Consider the following 20,559-nt stretch of genomic DNA (forward strand, 5'->3'; position numbering starts at 1 on the left):
CATTTGTCTCACTAATTCATTGTATATATTTGCCATTTTATGCTATAATTATCTATGTATTGTGCCTGTGTATGTTTGCTGTATCAGATGGGCCATTGGGCTACATCGGATGGGCCAATTGGCTGCATCTGATGGGCCAATGGGCCGTCTGCGTTGTCCACGTATTGTACCTCACCTCACTTCACCACTCTCGCCTGCCTATTTATACCCATCACTCGATCTGTAAAATCACTCTTTCTGAAGATGTATTAATATACGAAAGTACTTAAGGAAATTCCTGTTTCATTTTTCCTCCGTGGTCTGACATTGTCACATTTTATATATATATATATATATATATATATATATATATATATATATATATATATATATATATATATATATATATATATATATATATATATATATATATGTCGTACCTAGTAGCCAGAACTCACTTCTCAGCCTACTATGCAAGGCCCGATTTGCCTAATAAGCCAAGTTTTCATGAATTAATGTTTTTTCGTCTACCTAACCTACCTAACCTGACCTAACCTAGCTTTTTTTGGCTACCTAACCTAACCTTACCTATATATATAGGTTAGGTTAGGTTAGGTAGGGTTGGTTAGGTTGGGTCATATATCTACGTTAATTTTAACTCCAATAAAAAAAAATTGACCTCATACATAGTGAAAAGGGTAGCTTTATCATTTCATAAGAAAAAAATTATAGTAAATATATTAATTCAGGAAAACTTGGCTTATTAGGCAAATCGGGCCTTGAATAGTAGGCTGAGAAGTGAGTTCTGGCAACTAGGTACGACATATATATATATATATATATATATATATATATATATATATATATATATATATATATATATATATATATATATATATATATATATATATATATATATATATATATATATATATATATATATATATATATATATAAGCCAAGTTTTCATGAATTAATGTTCTCCAAAATTCATTTTTATTTCTAGTCTGACGCGACACGAGCGCGTTTCGTAAAACTTATTACATTTTCAAAGACTTTAGTTTACAAATACACAACTGGCAATCCGGCGGACATAAACAATTATAGACCAATATCAAATCTACCCATTCTATCAAAAATATTTGAAAAAATTATTTACAAACAGCTCTATTCCTACCTCGTAAAATTCGACATACTCAGCCCCTGCCAGTTTGGCTTCCGGTCCCAAAAGAGCACCAACGATGCAATCATTAGTCTCCTTGACGTTATCTACTCAGCCCTTGACAAAAATGAGTTTCCGATTGGACTCTTCATTGACCTAAGAAAAGCCTTTGATACTGTTAATCACAACTACCTCTTACTTAAACTCCAGCATTATGGAATCCGAGGCCTTGCCCTTGACTACATCCGATCCTATCTTAGTGACAGACACCAATATGTAACCATCAATGATACAACTTCGTCCACTCTACCAATTACCGTTGGAGTGCCACAGGGCAGCATCTTAGGACCTCTTCTATTTCTTATATATATAAACGATCTGCCTAATGTCTCTAATATTCTCAAACCTATACTGTTTGCTGACGATACTACTCTTATCTATTCAAACCTCAACCCACATACACTAAATAATGTTGTGAATAATGAATTAAAAAAAGTCCACTTATGGATGTCAACGAACAAACTAACATTAAACATCGAAAAGACTTACTACATCTTATTTGGAAGCAAATCATCAAATGCAATTCAGCTACAGATAGACAACATTAACATCAGTAATAAAGATGATGGCAAGTTTCTTGGCCTATTCCTAGACAAGAGACTCAACTTCAGCACCCACATTCAACACATAACTAAGAAAGTCTCTAAGACAGTTGGTATACTCTCCAAAATCAGATATTATGTTCCTAACTCTGCTCTCCTCTCACTATATTATGCACTAATTTACCCCTATCTTAATTATGGTATCTGTGCATGGGGGTCTACCACTGCAAACCACCTTAAGCCCATCATCACACAGCAAAAATCTGCTATCAGAATGATAACTAACTCAGCTTTCAGACAACACTCAGCTCCCTTGTTTAAATCCCTAAACTTGCTAAATATTAACTCCCTCCACACATTCTCTTGTGTCAACTACATTTACAAAACCCTGTTCTTAAATGCAAACCATGCTCTGAAACTCTCCCTGGACAGATGTAATAGGACCCATTATCACCACACCAGAAATAAATATCTCTTTGATATCCCCAGGGTCAAACTTAATCTGTGTAAACACTCTATGCAAATTAAGGGACCTAGTTTATGGAACTCACTCCCTAGTGAATTGAAAAACTGTAAAACTTTTGCCTTATTTAAAAGCAAAACCAAAAAGTACCTAACTTCATCTTCTTAGTTTCCTACACTGAGCTTTAAATTTGCTCTGTACCTAGTGTTACCCAATCTCGTAATTTTTATGTAATTTCAAACAACCTTATCATTGTGTTCATTGCTGTCTTCTTTTATGTGCTAGCCATATGCTGTATTGTGACTACCAATTTTTGTCAACTACCATTCAAGCTGTCATTGCAACCAATCTTATATTGTTTCTGCTGTATTATGCCTACCAATTTTTTTGTCAACTACCATTCAAGCTGTCATTGCAATCAATCTTAGCTACCTATGAGCTTTAATATACTGTACCTACAATTTTCTCTCATCTTTTTTTCATTTCATGTAATCTGTTATCATTTTTTGTCTATAATTTTGCAAGTATTTACCTCCTTAAAATTTTCTTAGATTAAGGACCTGCCCGAAACGCTGCGCGTGCTAGTGGCTTTACAAGACTGTAATTACCATATTTGTATCCTCACATTCCTTATGTACATTCTTGTATATGCATAAATAAATAAATAAATAAACTGAATAGAACTTACGCATCTCCGATTTTATATCTACATTTGAGTGAGGTGGATAGGGTGAGGTGGCATTAATAGGGTAATAATTTCATCAACACAAGACAGAACAAGAGGTGGTATTAAGAGGGTATTAATTTCATCAACACAAGACAGAACACGAAACAATGGGTATTGAATAGAAGTGTTTGTAGAAAGCCTATCGGTCCATATTTCTTGATGCTTCTATATTGGAGCGGAGTCTTGAGGTGCGTAGAATATAGTTGTGCATTAATTGGCTGTTGATTGCTGGTGTTGACTTCTTGATGTGTAGTGCCTCGCAAACGTCAAGCCGCCTGCTATCGCTGTATCTATCGATGATTTCTGTGTTGTTTACTAGGATTTCTCTGGCGATGGTTTGGTTGTGGGAAGAGATTATATGTTCCTTAATGGAGCCCTGTTGCTTATGCATCGTTAAACGCCTAGAAAGAGATGTTGTTGTCTTGCCTATATACTGAGTTTTTTGGAGCTTACAGTCCCCAAGAGGGCATTTGAAGGCATAGACGACGTTAGTCTCTTTTAAAGCGTTCTGTTTTGTGTATGGAGAGTTTCTCATGAGAAGGCTGGCCGTTTTTCTGGTTTTATAGTAAATCGTCAGTTGTATCCTCTGATTTTTGTCGGTAGGGATAACGTTTTATACTATTAACAATATCTTTCAGGACCCTTTCCTCCGTTTTATGAGCTGTGGAAAAGAAGTTCCTGTAAAATAGTCTAATAGGGGGTATAGGTGTTGTGTTAGTTGTCTCTTCAGAGGTTGCATGGCGTTTCACTTTCCTTCTTATGATGTCTTCGACGAAACCATTAGAGAAGCCGTTGTTGACTAGGACCTGCCTTACCCTACAGAGTTCTTCGTCGACTTGCTTCCATTCTGAGCTGTGGCTGAGAGCACGGTCGACATATGCGTTAACAACACTCCTCTTAATTGTACCTGTCTGGGCAGTCACTGTTGGCATTTAGGCACATTCCTATGTTCGTTTCCTTAGTGTAGACTGCAGTGTGGAAACCTCCACTCTTTTCCATGACTGTTACATCTAGAAAGGGCAGCTTCCCATCCTTTTCCATCTCGTAAGTGAAACGCAACACGGAACTCTGCTCAAATGCCTCCTTCAGCTCCTGCAGATGTCTGACCTCAGGTACCTGTGTAAAAATGTCGTCAACATACCTGCAGTATATGGCCGGTTTCAAGTTCATGTCGACTAAGACTTTTTGCTCGATGGTACCCATGTAGAAGTTTGCAAACAGGACACCTAGGGGAGAACCCATGGCGACCCCATCTACTTGCTTATACATGTGCCCATCCGGGCTCAAGAAGGGTGCCTCTTTAATACAAGCTTGGAGTAGTTTCCTCAGAATATTTTCTGGTATGTCAAGAGGAGTACAGGCTGGATCACGATACACTCTGTCGGCTATCATCCCGATTTTCTCGTCCACAGGTACGTTGGTAAACAGCGATTCTACCTCCAACGAGGCTCTTATCCCTGTGGCCCGTGTGCCCCACAGTAAGTCAACAAATTCCTTTGGAGACTTCAGGCTGAAGGCGCAAGGAACATAAGGAGTCAGCAGGCCGTTGAGTCGCTTCGCCAGTCTGTACGTGGGTGTGGGTATCTGGCTAATGATTGGCCGAAGTGGGTTTCCTGGCTTGTGTGTCTTGACATTGTTTACCAACGTACCTGTGGACGAGACAATCGGGATGATAGCCGACAGAGTGTATCGTGATCCAGCCTGTACTCCTCTTGACATACCAGAAAATATTCTGAGGAAACTACTCCAAACTTGTACTAAAGAGGCACCCTTCTTGAGCCCGGATGGGCACATGTATAAGCAATTAAGTAGATGGGGTCGCCATGGGTTCTCCCCTAGGTGTCCTGTTTGCAAACTTCTACATGGGTACCATCGAGCAAAAAGTCTTAGTCGACATGAACTTGAAACCGGCCATATACTGCAGGTATGTTGATGACATTTTTACACAGGTACCTGATGTCAGACAGGAGCTGAAGAAGGCATTTGAGCAGAGTTCCGTGTTGCGTTTCACTTACGAGATGGAAAAGGATGGGAAGCTGCCCTTTCCAGATGTAACAGTCATGGAAAAGAGCGGAGGTTTCCACACTGCAGTCTACACTAAGGAAACGAACATAGGAATGTGCCTAAATGCCAACAGCGACTGCCCAGACAGGTACAAGAGGAGTGTTGTTAACGCATATGTCGACCGTGCTCTCAGCCACAGCTCTGAATGGAGGCAAGTCGATGAAGAACTCTGTAGGGTAAGGCAGGTCCTAGTCAACAACGGCTTCTCCAATGGTTTCGTCGAAGACATCATAAGAACATAAGAACATAAGAACAAAGGTAACTGCAGAAGGCCTATTGGCCCATACGAGGCAGCTCCTATTCTATAACCACCCAATCCCACTCATATACTTGTCCAACCCGTGCTTGAAACAATCGAGGGACCCCACCTCCACAATGTTACGCGGCAATTGGTTCCACAAATCAACAACCCTGTTACTGAACCAGTATTTACCCAAGTCTTTCCTAAATCTAAACTTATCCAATTTATACCCATTGTTTCGTGTTCTGTCCTGTGTTGATACTTTTAATACCCTGTTAATATCCCCCCGGTTATGTCCATTCATCCACTTGTAAACCTCTATCATGTCACCCCTAACTCTTCGCCTTTCCAGTGAATGCAACTTAAGCTTTGTTAATCTTTCTTCATATGAAAGATTTCTAATTTGGGGAATTAACTTAGTCATCCTACGCTGGACACGTTCAAGTGAATTTATATCCATTCTATAATATGGCGACCAAAACTGAACTGCATAATCTAAACGGGGCCTAACTAGAGCAAGATATAGCTTGAGAACCACACCAGGTGTCTTGTTACTAACGCTGCGATTAATAAATCCAAGTGTCCGATTTGCCTTATTACGAACATTTATGCATTGATCCTTTTGTTTTAAATTCTTACTAATCATAACTCCCAGATCCCTTTCGCAATCCGACTTCGCAATCACAACACCATCTAGCTCGTATCTTGTAACTCTATCATCATTACCTAACCTCAGAACTTTACATTTATCAGCATTAAACTGCATCTGCCAATCCTTTGACCATTTCAAAACCCTATCTAGATCAACTTGAAGTGATAGTGAGTCCTCCTCCGAATTAATTTCCCTACCGATTTTCGTATCATCGGCAAATTTGCAAATGTTGCTACTCAAACCTGAATCTAAATCATTTATATATATTATAAACAACAGAGGTCCCAGGACAGAGCCTTGAGGCACTCCACTTACAACATTTTCCCACTCTGACTTGATTCCATTTATACTAACTCTCTGTTTCCTTTGGTATAGCCATGCCCTAATCCAGCTTAATATAGCACCCCCAATACCATGAGACTCTATCTTTTTAATCAGTCTTTCATGTGGCACTGTATCAAAAGCTTTGCTAAAGTCAAGGTATACAACATCGCAATCCTTACCACTATCAACTGCCTCAACAATGCTAGAATAAAAAGATAACAAATTTGTTAAACATGAACGGCCATTTATAAAACCATGTTGCGACTCAATTATTAATTTATGTTTTTCAAGATGAAGACGAATTTTATTTGCTATTATAGATTCGAGTAACTTTCCCACAATAGACGTTAGGCTAATTGGTCGATAGTTAGACGCAAGTGATCTATCTCCTTTCTTAAAAACTGGTATCACATTAGCAACTTTCCAAAACTCTGGCACTCTGCCTGACTCTATTGATTTATTAAATATGGTTGACAGTGGGTCACAAAGCTCCTCTTTGCATTCTTTAAGCACCCTGGCAAACACTTCATCCGGCCCTGGGGATTTGTTTGGTTTGAGTTTTACTATTTGTTTAAGAACATCCTCCCTGGTAACTGCTAAACTCGTCAACCTGGGGCCGGATTCAGGAAGGTACTTACGAAGGTTTTTCCTCTTAGCTAAGAGCGAATTCCTTCTTAGCGCCTTCGTGGCGGCTAGGTCCGTATTCAAGTAGGTACCCTAAGTGGAAAAACCTTCGTAAGTTCATTCCGGGATTTAAGTGTGGTTTCGACCACTCGTAGCTTTACGTAAACTGGATATAAGTCATTTTTTCTCTACTACATAACACTGGGATCGATTTATGATATTGGAACATGACCAAAATATTATAGCTGGTGAATCTAGTGAAGAGGAATCCTTCGTGTTAGTTATATATGCATTCTCTGCTTGAAACTTGAAGTAAATATGTGTTTGATGATAGTAGAATTAGTTTTATAATAGCAAGATATTATACCAGTAGTTATTAAGTAAATAAACACTGGTGAACATGAAATATGAGAGAAGGTGATGAGCCCTGCCTGATGGGATCATTTACTATCACCAAATGCCCCTGTTCACCTAGTAGTAAGGGTGTACCTTAGCTATACATACCCATTTCGAATTTATTTAGTTTGGTTTTATTTTGAAATTAAATCTGGGTGAGACATAAAATAAAAATATGCTGCACAAATGATGTTAGGTAAGGAGAAGGGTAAAAATGTCACAAACTTTATTCATTGAATACTTAAAGCTATAATTATGACTATATACTGTAGATTATTAAAAAAGAGAGAGGGAAGTAGGGGTCCAAAACCTCTTCCTGTTATACAATTTGGGTGTGGAACAAGTAATTATCAAAAGAAGGCACCATGCCGGGAAGGCTATGTAGCAGTAAGGCAGTGAGGTGAGGCAGCTACTTATTTGAGAAATGCTTATTTTATTTACCTTATAAGCTGAGGCAACTTATTTTATTTGAGGAATACTCAGCTGATTCCTCTACATTTAGCATGGAACAAATTTGTGTCCTTCCTGTTACTCAATTTGGCTGTGTGTAACCAAACTAGAAGTGCTCTACAAATCAAGGGACCCAGAATGTGGAATGACCTCCCGAATCATGTCAAAGGCTGTACCTCTCTCAACCAGTTTAAGAGTTAAACCAAGTACTGCCTAATTAACTCCATGTAACCTAACTTACCTCCTAAATGTCAACCCATGTCTTGCTATTTTTTAAACAACGCTGTTCACCAACATGTACAATTGCTGAGTTATGCTATGCTAACCCCCCTTTTTGTATTTTTTATTCCTTCTTTCAACACAATTTATACCTAATCCCGATTACTAAGTTTTAGTCTGTGTTTTTTCCCCCACACCTTGCCCGAAATGCTATGAGTATTAGTGGCTTTAGGTATTGTATGTACTAGCTCTGTCTATAAATCCAACATTATGTTTGTAAATCAACTGTATGTACTTTTCCTGAATAAAATGTATTTATTATTTATTTTTTAATCAGTAAGTATTAAAAGAAGGCACCAAGCTGGGAAGGCTATGTAGCACCATTGTGTGTAACAACCCAGCAAACACAGAACGTTTGTGGACGTTTTTAAATGGTTCCACAAAGGTAATACTGTAACTTTTGACATAAATACGTATATCTGATGTTCTTAAAACCAAAGGATATAACTAAAAACATATATTCTTGAGACACAGTTTTTTAAGATTTATGTAAAAATTTAAAAATAATAGTGAATGCTATGGTATTATAATGTTTTCATGCTTTATATTTAAGAATAAATAATTTTCAGTCAACATTTAGTTTTTTTGTTTACTTTCTGTAAAGCTATCCAATTTACGTTCTTATAACATAAATATAACATTTATATGACGTCAGTATAACGTTATTTACACGACATCATTACGTTATTATGATGTTATATTAACATATAATTCCTGTGTGAAAACCAGAATATATATTGAACTTTATGTTTTAAACCTTGTAAAGTTATCATAAAACTTGGAAAAAGACGGTAAGCATGCTTTACTTATGAAAATATACAAACAAATCAACAAAAACATTTTAACATAAAAAACATAAACATAACATAAATTAATTGCATGCATGGGAGTTAACTGGAACTCTGTAATATTGCATACATGAACCTTAAGGTACAAACCCAGTGTATTTACTCATGCAGTTCTTTCCTAAATCTAAATTTTTCCAATTTTTACACTTTGTTTCGAGTTCTGTCTTGTGTTGCTACTTTTAATACCCCATTAATGTCCCCTTTGTTATGTCCATTCATCCCATTGTGCACCTCTACCATATGTCACTCCTAATTCTTTGCTTTTCTAGAGAATGTAATATAAGCTTTGACAATCTTTCTTCATATGACAGGTTAACAGGTAGAACAAAGATTACCATTTATATATGGATAACTATTATAAGTCGGTTTGAATGAGTGAATTGCTGCTTGAAGATAGGTATATACACCTGTGGTACTATCAGATTGCATCGTGGTGAGCCTAAAACCCTTCAGATCCAAGCAAAGGGTAAAATGCCAGCAGATACAATTGCGAACACATTGATACCAAAATGAAAGACATATGACGAGAATTGAGGTAACCAAAGTGAAAAGAGTGTTCACATTACATTGCACTAGAGTGCTCCCGGGTTACTTTCTCTCACTTTCTCTGTTTTGTGCGGATGGTACACCTTGCTTTTGGAGTTTATATGCATTTAAACCTGTAGATAATTCTATTGCTAACACATTGATACCAAAATGAAAGACCTAGGATGACAATTGGGGTGACCAAAATGAAAAGAGTGTATACATTTTATCGCTCTTGTGCGCTCCCTGGTAACACACTCTCGCTTACTCTGTTTGTTGCGGATGGTAAGCCGGGCTTTTGGAGTTTATATGCCTTTAGTCCTGTAGAGAATTCTATTGCGAACACATTGATGCCAAATTGAAAAAACTAGGATGAGAATTGAGGTAACAAAGTTGAAAAGGGTATACACTTTTCAGTATTATCACGCTCTCTAATGTAATGAGAGTTGCCTGAGGGTGGCTCAGCTTTCTTTTTCTGGTACCCTTGGCCTACATTCATCTTGTCGGCGGGTGGAGCGCGCTGCTGTCTTTGACATTATATGCACATAGTTCTGTTGGGAATTCTATTGCGAACGCATTGATACCAAAATGAAAGACATAGGACGAGAATTAAGGTGACAAAGTTGAAAAGAGTATACACTTTTCAGTATTTCCGCGCACTACCAGGGAATGTCCAAACAAAAATGGAGAGAGTGGAGGGGTAACTTGCCCAAAACGCGAAAGTGTTTGGGGAGATTAACTTTCGTTCAATACTATTATGCAAAAGGAGCCACACATCTATGGTTCATCCAATAAAATCAGCAGACTTCTAGATGTTACTACTGCTCGGCTTAGACTCGGTTACAAGTATTTCTGGGAATTCTCATTATCTGCCGATGTAGACCTGACCAAATGTTAACTGTCAACAAAATTATTTGCACACCCCTTCGTCACTATGTGATAGTGAATTCAGAGACAATTCTATAACCAATGTACCAACGATGTGTCAATATTTCATTCAAAATGATCTGGTACCAGAAATTTTAGCCAAATATCCCCAGTTTGCTAACTGTAAGTAGTAACTAAGTGATTGTAACCTATCCACCGCTGCCCACTGGATGGGGAGCGGTGTGCAGGACAAACATATCAATTGTGACACTAGCTCTCCACATATGTCAGTTGCTTAATTTAGAAACTGTACTTGTGATCGATCTCGAACCTATTGTTGATGTGACGACTTATACTGAATTTTGTAACTAGCTCATCAAGATTGTAACTTGCTTAGCTAAATGAATTGTTGGGTTCAGTCCCTGAGCCCATTATGTGCCTCTGCAACCCTTTCCACTACCGCCCACAAGATGGGTATGGGGTGCATAATAAATGAACTAAACTAACTTTAAGGCATCCTGAAAGAAAGCTTGGAGGGCTTGAAAAATTGCAGAACGAAGCCTTGAGGATAATCCTTGGGTGCCTTCGTACCACAAAGATACTTAATATGAGAAAGGAACTTAATATTCCGAGCGTTGTTTATCGTGTTACTGAAAATAACTGTCAAATTGGTATAAAAATGCTTAGGCTAGCTCATCCTAACCGTTGCACAGAAGCCCTCCAGAATTTCTTTATTGAATGTAAACATTGTTTCAAATAGATAAATAAAATTGGAACTGAACTCAGAAAGTATCAGATTTATAATTTGTACCAAGAGAGACAACAATAGCACTTTCCTGCACTGTAGGAAATTACACCCTTTTCAATTTTAATCCCTCCCTTTCCATCAAAGGAGCAAATTAGAGATCAGTCCCAGCTTTGTCTTGAGGCAAAGCTCAACGTCTTAAGCCATATTGATGCTCTGTCCACAGAGCATTCTCTCTCTCAAATCATATACACTGAAGGTTTCCTACAGCGCCCAATGGGTGCAGCTGGAAGTGCAGTTGTCCTGGCAATAGGATATGACTTATATTTTGAGTGGGGAGTCCGTATAAACAACTGGGCCTCTACCCTTCAGACTGAACTATTTGCCTTGCTCCTTGCACTGAAATGTGTACAAGTATCCAAACTTGATACATTAGTTGTAAGTGACTCTTTATCATCCTTAATTGCTCTCAACTCTTTAAGACATAACTGTAACATGCTTGTGTCTGAAGCTAGACACAAATACAATAACAACTTGAGGAACCTTATCATAAACAATAATCTCAACAAAAATCACATAGTTCTCAGAGGTGATTTCAATATTGACCTAGGGCTACAAAATAACCCTCAAGTAGACTGTTTCCTCAACAGCATGAATTCCTGTATGCTCATCCCCGCAATCACCAGGCCCACCCGAGTCACTCAAACATCTGCGACTACCCTGGATCACTGATGGACCAACATAACAGCTCCTCTTACATCAAGTATAATCACTGACAGAACAACTGACCACTATCCTACCTTCCTTGTAGCGAACATGGCCATAACACCACCAGGTAACAAGAAAATTACCTTTAGGTTACAATGTGAAGCGGCAATAGGCAATCTCACAAATGCCCTCCACAATGTAAACTGGGAATCTAAATTTATCAATACACAGGATAATAATTCGTTAACTAGCCTCTTTCCAAAATTTAAAGCCTTTACAATACTTATTGTCCTCTCCTCACCAAGCAAGTAACTGGCAAAAAGGTTAAATAATCCCTGGCTCACTAATGGCATACTTAAAGCAATCGACAAGAAACATGAATATGAAAAAAAAACTTAGGATTGGCCTAGTTGGAAAAGAAGTAGTTAAGAGGTATTCATCAGTGCTTACCAGTATAATAAGAGCAAAGCGTTCCTATTACGAGAATAGATTCAAAGAAGCAAAAGGCAACATAAAAAGCACATGGAGAGCCATCTCTACCATCCTAGGAGCTAAACAACATTTACATAATAAGATAAAAATCTCCAAGGATGGTTATACACCTGCAACAGATCTTGAAACAGCAACTGAATTTAATAGCTTCTTTTCATCGTTTGGTGCTCACCTTGCCCGAAAAATCCCAGAGACTCAGACATATGTTACCACATATCTTTCACGCAGCTATCCAAACTCTCTTCTCCTCTCTCCGGTCAGCCCTACAGATGTTGTGTCCATCATTCACTCGCTAAAAACCAAAGCTGGGAACATTAGTGAAATACCATCGATGGTACACAGGCGTGCCTCCCATGCCCTTGCACCATCCATAGCACTGCTGTTCAACAAATCCCTAGAGTGTCATACCTTCCCTGATATCCTTAAAAAAGCAAGAGTAACGCCAGTTCATAAAGGAGGTAACACGGCAGACATAAATAATTACAGACCCATATCGAATCTACCTATATTATCAAAATTATTTTTTTTTTTTTTACAAACAGCTCTACTCCAATCTTGTAAAATTCAATATACTAAGTCCCTGTCAGTTTGGCTTCCGCTCCCAAAAGAGTACCAATGATGCTATTGTTAGTCTGCTTGACTTAATCTTCTCAGCCCTTGACAAAAGTGAGTTTCCAATTGAACTCTTCATCGGCCTGAGAAAGGCCTTTGATACTGTTAACCATAACTACCTCTTACTTAAATTCCACCATTATGGAATCCGTGGCCTTGCCCTAAACTATATCCGATCCTATCTTAGTAACAGACACCAATATGAAGCCATCAATGATATAACCTCTCCCACTCTACCACTTAATTACCGTAAAGGTGCCACAGAGCAGCATCCTAGGACCCTCCTGTTTCTTATATACATCAATGATCTCCCTAATGTCTCTAACATACTTAAACCTATATTGTTGGCTGATGATACTACTCATCTACTCTGACCCCAACCCACTCCTGTTAAATAATGTTGTAAACAATTAATTAAAAAAAGTCTACTTGTGGATGTCAACCAACAAACCTCACACAAAACATAGAAAAGACCTACTATATCTTATTTGGAAACAAATCAACAAATGCAATTCAGCTTCAGATAGATAATGTAAACATTAGCAATAAAAATGATGGAAAGTTTCTTAGCCTATACTTAGACAAGAGACTCAACTTCCGCACCCATATACAACACATAACTAAAAAGGTTTCTAAAACAGTTGGTATACTGTTTAAGATCAGATATTATGTACCCTACTCTGCTCTCCTCTCACTCTATTATGCACTTATCTATCCCTATCATTCTTATGGCGTTTGTGCTTGGGGTTCAACCTCTGCAAACTACCTCAAGCCCATCATCATCCAGTAAAAATCTGCTATCAGGACAATAAATAACTCTACCTTCAGACAACACACAGCTCCCTTGTTCAAATCCTTAAACATGCTAAACAAATTCACTCCATACATTCTCCTGTGTAAATTACGTTTATAAAGCCCTTTTTCTAACTGCAAACCCTGTTCTGAAACTCTTCCTGGACAGATGTAATAGAACACATGGCCACGTCCCCACCAGACATAAATATCTCTTTGATATCCCCAGAGTCAAACTTAATCTATGTAAACACTCTATGTAAATAAAGGGACCTAGTCTATGGAACTCACTCCCTTATAATGATTTGAAAAGCTGTCCAACTTCTGCCATATTCAAAAATAAAACCAAAAAGTACCTGTAGTACTTTTTAAGTACGAGGGAGTAATGCGCAAAGCGTCCCTCACCTGTGACGTCACAGCGTCACCTGACGCCATATCAACACATCGGCCATTTTGTCGTCAGTTCAGTCATGGCGAGGACTAACCCTTCATGCAAACTGCACCTACTATCAAGAAGAAGAAGATTTTGTGTTCCACCGATAGTATTATCGTAAGTAAGCACTTATATTTTATATTTTATTAAATTAATTGATTCTATTTTTCTGTAATAAAGGTCCAAAGGGTTGTTAAGGAACAAGGGTGTAGCGATACCGACGCTCAGTGCGCTCAACTCACACCAAAGTATCACCTGTGTAGCTTCTGTAATTAGTGTTAATTAGTTATGCTATAAGATAATGAAGCGAGTATAAGATTAACTCGCTACAAGGGTACTGTGTTGGGAGGTGAGGGCTGTTACTGGTGTCTGTGGGGATGTGAGGACTTGTACCAACCACTATCACCACCAGTACCTTGTCTTGCATCCTGCTTAGTATTCCTATTGAGATATGAAGTATTATTGCATTCATATAATTATTCATTCATTGTCATTACTATTTTTATGGGCTATGTTCTGTTACCCTAATGCTTTTTACCCCTGGGCATGTCCATTTACTCTCCAGCCCTTCACAAGCCACTGCTGCACCCCCTCCATGCCCATACTTACTGTGCTTATTCTTACAGGACTGCACTGCATTATGTGGTGCTCACTGCCTGGACACCTTGATACATGCATTATAGGGTTCTGGTAGTTGTTCTACTCACCAAGCCCTTCCAAGGCCAGGCTTGACATGTGAGAGCTTGGTCCAACAGGCTGTTGCTTGGACAGGCCCCTCAGGCCCACATATCCACCACAGCCTTGTTTGTCCGGCACTTCAAAATCAAATGTTTATTTACGTAAGGTACATACATATTTTTAGGTAAGGTACTCTTTATTTGGGTAAATTTATCTTCGTAGTATTTAGCTTTGGCTCGTCTAATTATCTTGGATAGCAATAACGAGTAATTCTTTGAGAATTCTTTGGAGACAATTCCTAACCTATACTTCTCCCAACCTATACTTCTTCTCAAGGTCATCTTCACTTCTTGAAGATGTTCAGGTTTTCTCTTGAAGATGTCGACGGTTGTTCCAGCAATACTGTATTTCTTTTATTGCTGAAAACCTGTTTTCAGCCATAAAAAAATAATCCTGAATCCAGAAAAAAATCCCTTTTGTATCGTCTGGAAATTTTCAAATATTGCTGATCAAACCTGAGTCTAAATTATTTGTATATATTATGAATTACAGAGGTCCCAGGACAGGGTTTTTAGGCACTCCACTTACATTTTCCCACTCTGACTTAACCCCCATTTATACAAACTCAGTCTTATCTTTTAGCTAATAATTTATTGTACACACCATACTCAGCCTGTGTAGGGTAGTTTATTGTGCATGTGTAGTATATATATTTGTGTAGTATATTTGGTATATTTAATGCCTCTAACCTCTCCTCATAGTTCTTGTCCTTCAGTTCTGGGAGCCACTTAGTAGCATGTCTTTGCACCTTTTCCAGTTTGTTTATGTGCTTCTTAAGATATGGGCACCATACAACCGCTGCATATTCCAACTTTGGTGTAACAAAAGTCGTGAACAATTTCTTGAGTATTTCGCCATCCATGCATTTAAAAGCTCTGAATATTATCCTTTACCTGCAATTGGTTGTTGCTGTATTTATAGAATATGATTTGTTCTACTTTACATTTGTTTGTTCCTTTTTTTCAAAATTTCTTTCTGCCTCTCTCCTCACTGCCGTGTAGTTGTTTCTCTTTGTATTACTGGTATGTTTGGGGGTTTGGCCTCTTCGTATATTGATTCCATTTTTGTGTCTTTTGGTCTCTGTCCGTCTTGAAATTTCAGTTGAACAAATCCTGTTTCCTAGTTCTGCATCTTTGTTTTGGTATAAATGTTTTTGTTCCTTTATCATATATTTCACAAAATTGACATACTGTGCATTAATTCATCTCAATTACTTCCTTTCCTAACAGCAAGCCTTTCCAGTAAAATTCTTTGAATTCTTTTCTGACTTCTGGCCTAATGTTTGTTTTATCCTAGTGTGTATGATGCCTAGCGTGTGTCTGGTGCCTGTTGTGTTAAACCGAAGATAAATGCATAAGTATAGGTCAGTAATTTCTCCAGCTTTGAAAGGGGCTTTCATTATGCAGCAGTATTCCACTCTAGAGAGCACTAGCGTCTTGAAAACTATCATCATCGGTATAGCATCTCTAGTGTGAAAAGTTCTTGTTATCTATCCTGTCATTTTTCTTGCAGTTGTGACGGCTACTTTATTGTTCTTTAAATGTAAGGCCTTCTGACATCAGTACACCCAAATCCTTTACGTTGCTTTTCCGTTCAATGTTATGATTTGACTGAGTTTTGTAAGTGGTTTCCGTTTTTATATTTTTTATTTTTTCCGTAGCGCATGAGCTGAAACTTATGTTCGTTAATCACCATGTTATTTTCTGTAGCCCATAGAAAGACCTGATTTACATCTGATTGGAGGTTTGCCGTGTCCTCTATGTTGCCTACTCTCGTGAAGATTCTAGTGTCATCTGCAAAGGATGATCAAGTACTATAGGTTGTGTCCTTGTCTATGTCCGATATGAGGATGAGAAAAAGTATTGGAGCAAGCACAGTACCCTTGGGGACTGAGCTCTTTACGGTTGATGGTCCAGATTTTATTTTGTTGACTACTACACATTGGGTTCTATTAGTCAGGAAGTTGTATATCCATCTGCCTATTTTTCCGGTAATTCCTTTTGAACGCATTTTATGTGCAATAACACAATGGTCACATTTGTCAAAGGCTTTTTTTTGTCAAAGCGTTTTGTTTGTCTTCCATGGCATCTAGTGCCATGTCAGAGTGGTCCAGCAACTGTGATAGGCAAGAGCGCCCTGTTCTGAAACCATGTTGTCTGGGGTTATGGAGATGCTGTGATTCCATGTATTTTGTGATCTTACTTCTTAGCTTTCTCTCAAAGATTTTTATGATGTGCGATGTTAGTGCTATCGGTCTGTAGTTTTTTGCCTCTGCCTTATTTCCTCCTTTATGGGGCGGTGCTATCTCTGCTGTTTTTAGTATGTCAGGGACAATGCCAGTATCTTGGCTTTGTCTCCAAAGAATGTGAAGGGCCTGCGATAACGTTTTTTACAGTTCTTGATGAATATAGAGTTCCAAGAGTCAGGGCCTGGTGCAGAGTGCATAGGCATACTGTCTATGGCTTCTTCAAAATCCAGTGGGGATAGGATCACATCTGATTTATGATTTGATGTTGGTATCATATCCATGAAAAATTCATTTGGGTTATCAATCAGATGGATGGAGAGCTACACTCGTGGTGTCCCATTTTCCCAGCACTCTTTGTCATATAATGCTTTGAAACTTTTGACGGATTTGGCCTCCACCACCTTCTCACCTAACATGTTCCAACCGTTTACCATTCTGTTTGCAAAAGTGAATTGTCTTACATTTCTTCGTCATCTTTGTTTAGTTCGTTTTAATCTATAACCTCTTGTTCTTGAAATTCCAGGTCTCGGGAAATCTTCCCTATCAAGTTTATCAATTCCTGTTACTGTTTTGTACGTAGTGATCATATCTCCTCTTTTCCTTCTGTCTTCTAGTTTGGAATATTTAATGCCTCTAATGTCTCCTCATAAATCCTGCCCTTCAGTTTTGGTATGAATGTTTGTGTGCCTTCATCGTATATTTTGCAAAATATGGAATACATCTCATTTACTTTACTTTAAGAATATGGTTCGATCAATTAAAAACCCTCTTGTTCAAATTGCAAAGAGACTGAAAGAGATGCAGCATGCTCAATGGATTATATATTAGTGATTATTATTAGGATTATATATTAGTGAATCATATTAGTGATTCAATTATTATGGTCATAAAACAATAAACAAATAGTTTTGGTGTTATTACACTCTATTCACAGGTTATATATAAGTATCTGCATGTTTTGTTCACCATTACAAACCACTAAGTTGGTTTGATTTTTGTTGAGATTGTTATTTATGATAAGATTCCTTACGTTATCTGAGAATGAAGCTATGTCGGTATTGGGAAATCTATAGATGGCACTTATAGTCAAGGAGGATTTAAGGGATTTACTGGAGAACTTGGCAAAGGTATATTCACAATAGTCGTCTCTATTACTAATGAGACTATTGCAGATGAAGGTATCTTTGTAAGATATTGCTAATAAAGTCTAATAAAGTCTTTAACATGTTAATATAAACTTGATCACCTTCCACTTATTTTCTCATGTGCTACCTACATGTACAAAACCTTATTCCTAAATGCATATTTTGTTCTGAAACTTGTCCTTTATATGTTGTGTATCACCATCTCTGGAGAGTTTTATCTGATTGATGTATAAATTACTTTTAATTTTACAGAATATTATTGTTATACTGAATTTATTATTATATAAATAACTTAATTTTACAGAATCATCTATCAACGCACATCCACAAGTTGAGGAGGAGGATGTGACCTTCCAGATGTCTGAAGTACTGAAACATGCACCAAACAGGCCTGGTGGATCTAGGTACAAGGTAAAATAATTTAATTTTTTTTTTTTTTTTTTTTACTAATTGTCCGATATATATATATATATATATATATATATATATATATATATATATATATATATAAATATATATATAATGTGTCGTACCTAGTAGCCAGAACGCACATCTCAGCCTACTATGCAAGGCCCGATTTGCCTAATAAGCCAAGTTTTCTTGAATTAATGTTTTTTCGACTACCTAACCTAACATTTTCAGCTACCTAACCTAACCTATAAAGATAGGTTAGGTTCGGTCATATATCTCTATTAATTTTAACTCCAATAAAAAAAGAATTGACCTCATACATAATGAAATGGATAGCTTTATCATTTCATAAGAAAAAAAATAGAGAAAATATATTAATTCATGAAAACTTGGCTTATTAGGCAAATCGGGCCTTGCATAGTAGGCTGAAAAGTGCGTTCTGGCGACTAGGTACGACATTAATATATATATATATATAATATAATATGTATGTGTGTGTGTGTGTGTAATTACCTAAGTGTAGTTAAAGGATGAGACCGTCTTCCCAGCACTCTTTGTCATATAACGCTTTGAAACTACTGACAGTCTTGGCCTCCACCACCTTCTCACCTAACTTGTTCCAACCGTCTACCACTCTATTTGCGAAAGTGAATTTTCTTATATTTCTTTAGCATCTGTGTTAAGCTAGTTTCAATCTATGACCTCCTGTTCTTGAAGTTCCAGGTCTCAGGAAATCTTCCCTGTCGATTTTATCAATTCCTGTTACTATTTTGTATGTAGTGATCATATCACCTCTTCTGTCTTTTAGTTTTGGCATATTTAATGCCTCTAACGTCTCCTCGTAGCTCTTGCCCTTCAGTTCTGGGAGCCACTTAGTAGCATGTCTTTGCACCTTTTCCAGTTTGTTGATGTGCTTCTTAAGATATGGGCCAACTTCTGTTGTTGGGCACCACACAACAGCTGCATATTCTAGCTTTGGCGTAACAAAAGTCATGAACAATTTCTTTAGTATATCACCATCCATGTATTTAAACGCAATTCTAAAGTTAGAAAGCGTAGCATAGGCTCCTCGCACAATATTCTTTATGTGGTCCTCAGGTGATAGTTTTCTATCTAGAACCACCCCTAGATCTCTTTCTTTATCAGAATTCTTTAAAGATTTCTCACATAATGTATAGGTTGTGTGGGGTCTATGTTCTCCTGTTCCACATTCCATAACATGGCATTTATTAACATTAAATTCCATTTGCCAAGTGGTGCTCCATATACTTATTTTATCCAGGTTTTCTTGAAGGGCATGACAATCATCTAAATTTCTTATCCTTCCTATTATCTTAGCATCATCAGCAAACATGTTCATGTAATTCTGTATACCAACTGGTAGATCATTTATGTAGACAATAAACATCACTGGTGCAAGAACTGAACCCTGTGGTACTCCACTTGTGACATTTCTCCAGTCCGATACATTGCCTCTGATTACTGCCCTCATTTTTCTATGTCAGAAAATTTTTCATCCATATTAGAAGCTTACCTGTCACCCCTCCAATATTTTCCAGTTTCCAGAACAACCTCTCTATGTGGAACTGTCGAATGCCTTTTTTAGGTCCAAATAGATGCAGTCAACCCAACCATCTCTTTCCTGTAATATATCTGTTGCTCGATCATAGAAACTGAGTAAATTCGATACACAGGATCTTCCAAATCGAAAACCATACTGTCTGTCTGAAATTATATCATTTCTCTCCTGGTGTTCTACCCATTTAGTTTTAATTATTTTTTCCAATATTCCAATTCCAATTTTTTCCAATAATGTGTGTGTGTGTATGTATATTTATGTTGTTGAATATGACCGAAAGTCAGTCTTTCTGCCCCTCTCCTTACTGCTATTGTTGTTTCTCGCATCTTTGTATTGCTTGTATGTTTGGGCAATTTTTCCCTTTTTCCTAGTTCTGCATCTCTGCTTTAGTATAAATTTTGTTGTGCCATTATCATATATTTCACAAAACTTGACATACATCTCATTTACTTC

The 20,559-nt window shown here is 37.6% G+C and overlaps 1 long non-coding RNA gene across 1 annotated transcript in view; it reads left to right on the top strand.

The window, feature by feature from the left end:
• LOC138371384 (uncharacterized) overlaps positions 1-18,508 on the top strand; it is a 130,483-nt gene extending 111,975 nt beyond the window's left edge. The window contains exons 2-3 of the long non-coding RNA XR_011230429.1: positions 14,612-14,829; positions 18,421-18,508. This is a non-coding gene — a long non-coding RNA (uncharacterized lncRNA). The remainder of the gene's footprint in view (positions 1-14,611; positions 14,830-18,420) is intronic.
• The last annotated feature ends 2,051 nt before the right edge of the window (positions 18,509-20,559 follow it).

This window comes from Procambarus clarkii, chromosome 35 (assembly GCF_040958095.1).
Source record: "Procambarus clarkii isolate CNS0578487 chromosome 35, FALCON_Pclarkii_2.0, whole genome shotgun sequence".
Lineage (NCBI taxonomy): Eukaryota > Metazoa > Arthropoda > Malacostraca > Decapoda > Cambaridae > Procambarus > Procambarus clarkii.